Here is a 6,839-nt window from a genome sequence, read left to right as displayed (position 1 = left end):
TCAGGCACATCTCTTCTACTACATCTCATTGGTTACCTGGGACCATCCTGGAATGAAAGGGGGAAGAGCCGCCCAAGAGTGTGAAGACCAGAGGGTGTGGGTCTCAGTGGGCCATCTTTGGGGTACAGGTCCCACAACGCTGCTTGTCATTCAGTGCTTTCTTCTCTGAGTTCTCTTATCACCTCTTTAGGTGGTTCCTCCTCATCTTCTGGCTTCATGCTACTCAAGTAATATGAGTCAAGCTGAGACCTGACCTTTCCAGCTCCATCTCCCTTAGTGATCTTGCCCAGTCTCATGCCTCTAAACACCTGTCAAGTGACAACACCTAAATTTGCATCTCCAGCATGGAGATCTCCCCTGGACTCCAATCTCCCACAGCCTACTCAACTTTTCCATTTGGATGTCTTACCAGGACCTCGGTGTTTGCAGGTTTTTTTTTTTTCCCAAATGGTTCTTTATTCATAAACTTGATGCAAATTTACAAAATTTACTATACACTGCCAAATAAATCTGCAATGAAAAATAAACCGCCCCAAAAAATAAAAAAAACAAAGCATGCCAAATGCACAGCTCTCAATCTGCTAGCCATCAGGATATTAAAGAATTCAAGAATATATTCAAGATTCAGCCTTAGGTTGAAGGAACTTTAATGCTTTAAAGGATTCTGCCCTGTCCCTTGTTCTCTGAGTAACTGGCCATCAGAACTTTATACAAATGTAACCCCAGTGTATAAGAATACAGAAAGTCTTTCTACTTCCCTCTTAACCGAAATAGAATCAAAAGAAATTAAACACACACAATAATGCAGAAGTGCCAAGTCTTTCGGATGTGGTTTACAAAGTTAAAAACTGAATCTTAAACCCAATGGATAAGAAACACTTTTGAACTTTGTAACTGATGCGTGCAGAAAATTATGCTTCTGGATTTCCTTTTTAAAGGGCTTAACCCCTAGAATTTATTTTAAATCAAACCCGGGTATATAAAAAAATCAATTATCAACCAAAAAGGACTGACTGAGTCAGGTAAGGCAGTAAAATGGAGAGTACCTTGATTTGAGTTAAGTTTTATAAAAGAATTAATAACATATGTAGAGTTCCTATTAGCCTATCAATGTAAAAGCCATTGTTACTACTATAGCAAAAAATTTAAGAGTCTCTGACTTAGGTATCTTTTTGTACTTAACTGTGCAGCTTTTGCTCAAGGAGTCTGCCTTTGTGCCAATCGCTTTAAAAGTTTATTAGTTTACAATGATTGCAACATCTCGTTAATAGAATAGAAATGCAAAATGACTGAGTGTTTTCAATAACTTCACGTTCTATGTTGTGGCTCTTCTTCATAAGAAATATTGAACAGGGTGGCACCTGTGCCTCAAAGGAGTAGGGCCCTGGCCCCATATGCCGGAGTGGGTAGTTCAAACCCAGCCCTGACCAAAAACAAACAAAAAACAACAATAATAAATTAGTTGTGTATCTTACACTTTAAAAAAAAAAAAAGAAATATTGACCCAACAATAAGCAGATTCAGCCCATCAAGACTCTGATGTCCCAGAGAAAACACTACTTACAAACTTTAACTGGCATAGCCTTGCATAACATAACTCAATTAAGGGTGTATCTTAGGGAAATAGTTCATATCTTCACATAGCCATACAGAAAAATAATTTAATGAGTAGGTTTCCTGTAATTATTTTGGCAATATCATAAAATGGTTTTAGACCTGAAAGAGCTACTCTGATTTAGAAGATCTTAAATTTTTTAAACCAGTGTCAATTCACTAAACTTTTATTGGCTCTAAACAGAACAACATCTTGCGATTCTTCATAACCTATGGGCTCAATATAGGAAAGTTACCCTAAAGCTGCATCTTCCGTAACTTGATGCTGACTTGTCTTCCTAAAAGATTTCACTTTTCAAAAGAGAGAGATGATAAGGAGTGGCCAGTATGTGTATTTATTAGGAAAAATACAGGAAAGACTCCATGGCTCAGTCCAAGATCCCTGAAATGAGCAAAATGAAAAGGCTGTAACTTATACTGTATGTCAGTTGACAGATTATCCACTAAAATATCTATTAGCTAACATCTTCAGTATGGCTGTTATAGGGGCACTCAAAGCTTGTGGCTGCATGTTCGAAAGATTTTCTTTAAAGCAACATTTCTCCAGCTTGGTGCCTGTGGCTCAAGTAGCTAAGGCGCCAGTCACATATACCTGAGCTGGCGGGTTCAAATCCAGCCCGGCCGGCCAAACAATAATGACGGCTGCAACCAAAAATTAGCCGGGCGTTGTGGCCGGCGCCTGTGGTCCCAGCTACTTGGGAGGCGGAGGTAGGAGACTCGCTTGAGCCCAGGAGTTGGAGGTTGCTGTGAGCTGTGATGCCATAGCACTCTACCCAGGGGGACAGCTTGAGGCTCTGTCTCAAAAAAAAAAAAAGATCTGACAATCACTGTGCAAAGGACTGTCTGGGTCAACCTTCTGTAGTTTTTACATGACAGTCATATAAACTGTCTGAGTTCCACCGAATAGATCCCTATTTTATGACTCTGTGATCTGTATATGTCCCTGTGCTCTCTCCTAAGTCTGTCTGAAGCTTGTACTGACCCAGACACAGCACCATTTAAATGTTCTGGCCGTTGAGTCTTCCTAATTTTCTCTAATATTGCCAAACTTTCTTTCTCAATACCTTCATCCTCCGACTTTTTCCCACTAGAAAAAGATATTAGTGATCTAAGGCTTCTCTATCTCCAGTCATCTCTTCCTCTTCCTCATCTTCTAAAGTCGCTTCTTCTGCTGTTCCATTCTGGCCCGCGGGTAGTGGCTGATGGAGCCTCTCCATACTCAGGCGCTTAGGAAGGTTATATAATCTGCAGAGTTCACCTATCCACCACTTCAACTGCTGAAGGAGCCAACTGTTGATCTTAGCATCTTCTAGACGTTCCAGAACTGATCTCAGATCGGGGCCATCAGAGTCCACAAACCACAAGACTGAAGAAGATGGACAGGATTCCGTCATGTTGCAGTGAGTGAGCGGCAGCGACGCTGGCGGAGGCACCAGCAACTGAATATGCAGCTCGTCCGCTCCCTGCTGACCATGCGGAATCGCTCCTAGTTCTTGTCGAAGATGGACGCCAGGAACTTCAGCTCGGCCTTGAGCCCTAACACGGACGTCTTCCCCTCATCTCCAGCAGGAGGGGTGCGGAAGGGGAGCCCGGGCCTGGAGAGCCGCTGTCACCGCCGCGCTCTCGCGGCTCCGCCTCTCCCCGCCGCAGCGACCCGCGCCCGCGGCTGAAAAATGGCCAGGGGCATGGAGGACTCGGCGGGCAGCAGCGCAGGGGCCCAGGCGACTGCTCCCTTTGTAACCGACTCCACCAGTATGCAGTTTTAAAGCCACATTTCAGCGTGAGTAAGAGCAAGACTCCATCTCTACCAAAAATAGGGGAGAAAAAAAGAAAAAACAGCCAGGCGTTACAGCCAGTGCCTGCAGTCCCAGCTACTCAGGAAGCTGAAGCAGGAGGATCGCTGGAGCCCAGGCACTTGTGGTTGCTATGAGATAGGATGATGCCACCAGATGGCAGAACAAGACCCTGTCCTAAAATAATTAGAACAAAATAAACAAAACAAATAAAATAAAATATCACTTTCCATCCATTGTTCCCAGTCACTGTTCTCCTCCCAACATTCTGGGACTCAGGTACTGGCATTTCTTGTCCTTCCAGTTGCTCCAAAAGTTCTGGAGTTGGTCATGATTCTTCTGTATCCTCACCCTCATCAAACCCTTTGAATATCGGTCACTGCTCACCTGAACCACGTAAATAACCTCATAATTGGTCTCCTTCCACCTTTATCTCCCAAGGCCTAATTTGCAGCCAGCAGCCAGGAATTCTGTTTAACTTAAATCAGATCATCTCCCTCCTCTGCTCAGAAACCCCCAATGTTTTCTCGTTTCACTCAGTATTATTTCAAGGGCCTACCTGATCCAACACCCTCTCATCTCTCTGACCTCAATCCTTGGTATTCTCTCCTTTGCTGATACCACTTGGGCTACACTGACCTTGGTGCTCTTAGAATATGCCAGTTGTGCCTTGGGGCCTTTGCACTTGCTGTCCTTGCTGGCTGGAATGTTCTTTCTCCCACATATGCCCTTGGCTTATTGCTACTCTTTTTCAGCTCTCTATTCAAATATCTCCTCATCAAGGCCACTTGATATAAAATACTAACAAAGTCTCTTCTTGCTATGCAGGAAAGATCTAGGCAGCTCATCTCTTCTGCAACTCAGGAGGGCTTCTTTGAGATCACATTTAAGCTAAGACCAGTACAAGGAGAGCACCTTTTCCCCAGCCACTTCAGTAAAAAGTGCTAATGCTGAATCCTGTTGCACCCATCTGGGGATCCATCCCATCCCTAAACCCATCACTGGAACCAGGAAGATGAAAACTGCTGACTGGCCAGCCCCAGGCCTTGTTCCTCTCCAGGAGCCAGCATTTCCAGGCATCTTCACCCAAACCTCACAGACTGAGAATGATGGAAGAATTGTTCACCCCCCAAGAATTTTGGGGGTGAGTTATCAGAAAGAGTGTGGGTGCTGGGCAGGAAAAGACAGCAGCCACCCACTGCAAAGACTTAGCTCGAATCTCACCCATATGCCAGAGATGACAGGTTCAGACCCAGCCCCGGCCAAAAAAGCCAAGCATAAACACACACACACACACACACACACGCACACGAATCACCAATAAACATATAAGACGCTACTCAATAGCATTAGTCATCAGGAAAATACACATTAAAATCACAACGAGCTACCACTTTGCATCCATTAGCATGGCTAAAATTAGAAAGACGGATCAGAACAGCATTCATGAGGATCTGGAGCACAGGGACCCTCATCCAACCCTGGTGAGAACACAGAATGAGGTGACGCACTTTGAAAAACAGTTTGGCAGTGTCCTGAAAAGCTAAACCTGTACCTACCATAGGATACAACCCACTCCCAGGCATTTGCCAGAGAGAAACTAATACATTTGAACATGCAAAGATTTGTACACAGATGTTCACAGCAGCTTCGTTTGTAATCACCCCAAACTAGAAAGCAACCTAAAAAGTCCATGAACCGATGAATGGTGTATCCATGCCTTGGGATACAACATGGCAATAGAAAGGAACAGATCGCTGATACCCACAACATGGATGAATCTCAAAATCATCACGCTGAGTGAAAGAAGCCAGGCAAAAGTACACATGCTACATAATTCCATCTATATGAAATCAATGCAAACTAATTTACAGTGACAGGGGTAGTTCAGAGGGGATATCAGGAGGGACAAATTGCGAAGGGGCACAGGGCAACTTTAGGAAGTGAGATGACTATGTTCTCTCACTATGACTATGGAGAGGTGGTTTCGTGGATGTATGTCCAGAGTGATCAAATTTAAATATGTGCCATGAAGTACTTCAATTATACCTCAATAAAGGTGGGGGGATTGAATCTAAGAAAAATCACACACACACACACACATGAAAGACACATATTTGAAAGAAAACACACCAAACAGTTAAGTATAATATTTACCTTCAGAGAATGGGAAAGGAGGCAAGAGCTATGGCTTGTCACCCTACACACGGCTTTCTATTATAGTTTAAGTTGTTTACAACAAGACTGTATTAATTATGAGGGGTCTTTTTGGCAGGGAAAGCAATACAGTTTTTGCCCCCAAGCCTGGGCCTGGCATTCAAGAGAGCTGTCATATGCCAGGAAACCAACCAGGTCTTTCTGCAAACAAAGAAACCTCCTAGATCTGAGCCAAGGGTTTCTGGGGCAAATTCCCATCTGAAGTCAATGAAAAATGTCCTCCCTCAGAACAAGGATTTTGTTTACACCTTGTGTCTACATTCCAGACTGAGGCGCACATGGAATGATTGTCCAGAAAGATAGTGGAGTCATTAATATCTGTCCAGAGTGGGCTCATCGCGCCAACTTCCCATCAGGGTAATTCAACCAGCTGTCAGCCCTGTTATCAGTCCCTGCAGTGACTGTGCGGGCAGAGGTCGGGCACCTCTGGACACTATACTGTTTTCTCGGAAATGCAAACCGAGCCGGTGCTGGGATGCTCTGGCCTGCCTGGCTTGGAGAGAGGTCCAAGATTCGGGCAAATGTGGACCCTCTGGCTTGTTGGGAGATTGGCTGGGTACAGATGTCTGAGTGTCTGGGTTTGCGTGGCTGCCCACATGGTATGATTCTGTTTTCCTTTTTCCTTTTTGGAAACAGAGCCTCACCATATCACCCTTGGTAGACTGCTGTGGCATCACAGCTCACAGCAACCTCAAACTCTTGGGCTTAAGTGATTCTCTTGCCTTAGCCTCCCAAGTAACTGGGATTACAGGTGTCCACCAAAACGCCTGGCTATTTTTTGTTGCAGTTGTCATTGTTGTTTAGCTGGCCTGGGCCAGGTTCGAACCCGCTAGCCCCAGTGTATGTGGCTGGCACCATAACCGCTATGCTATGGGCACGGAGGCTGCTTCCATTTTTGTAACCCACCCTCATGGGACCATTGGAGGTTTGAATGCGTTAGCTGACGAACATGGCAGAACATGAGAAGTGCCTGGAGAGAGTTTTTCATGATACTCAATGGCTGAAATCTTCTGCCAAAGATTCCAATTTAATCAATCTGGAATACAATCAGGAGACATCACTGTTTTGTTTTGTTTTGGCTTAGTCATAAGGTGACCAGACGTCCTGCTTTTGGTGGGACAGTCCCAATTTTTAACAATTTGTCCCACGTCCTGCGGCGTTTTAAAAAAGTCCCGATTTTTGGAAAGACAAGCTAGGGAACAGCAGGAGAACAGG

At 44.5% G+C, this 6,839-nt stretch overlaps 1 pseudogene; it reads right to left on the bottom strand.

The window, feature by feature from the left end:
* Positions 1-2,413: 2,413 nt before the first annotated feature.
* On the bottom strand, positions 2,414-5,961 carry LOC100946293 (annotated as a pseudogene).
* Between the last annotated feature and the right edge of the window lie 878 nt (positions 5,962-6,839).

Source organism: Otolemur garnettii, unplaced genomic scaffold (genome assembly GCF_000181295.1).
Source record: "Otolemur garnettii isolate 467f Iridium unplaced genomic scaffold, OtoGar3 scaffold00023, whole genome shotgun sequence".
NCBI classification, from domain to species: Eukaryota; Metazoa; Chordata; class Mammalia; order Primates; family Galagidae; genus Otolemur; species Otolemur garnettii.
The sequence above is the reverse complement of the archived record's forward strand: the minus strand, read 5'-3'. Positions and strand labels throughout refer to the sequence as shown.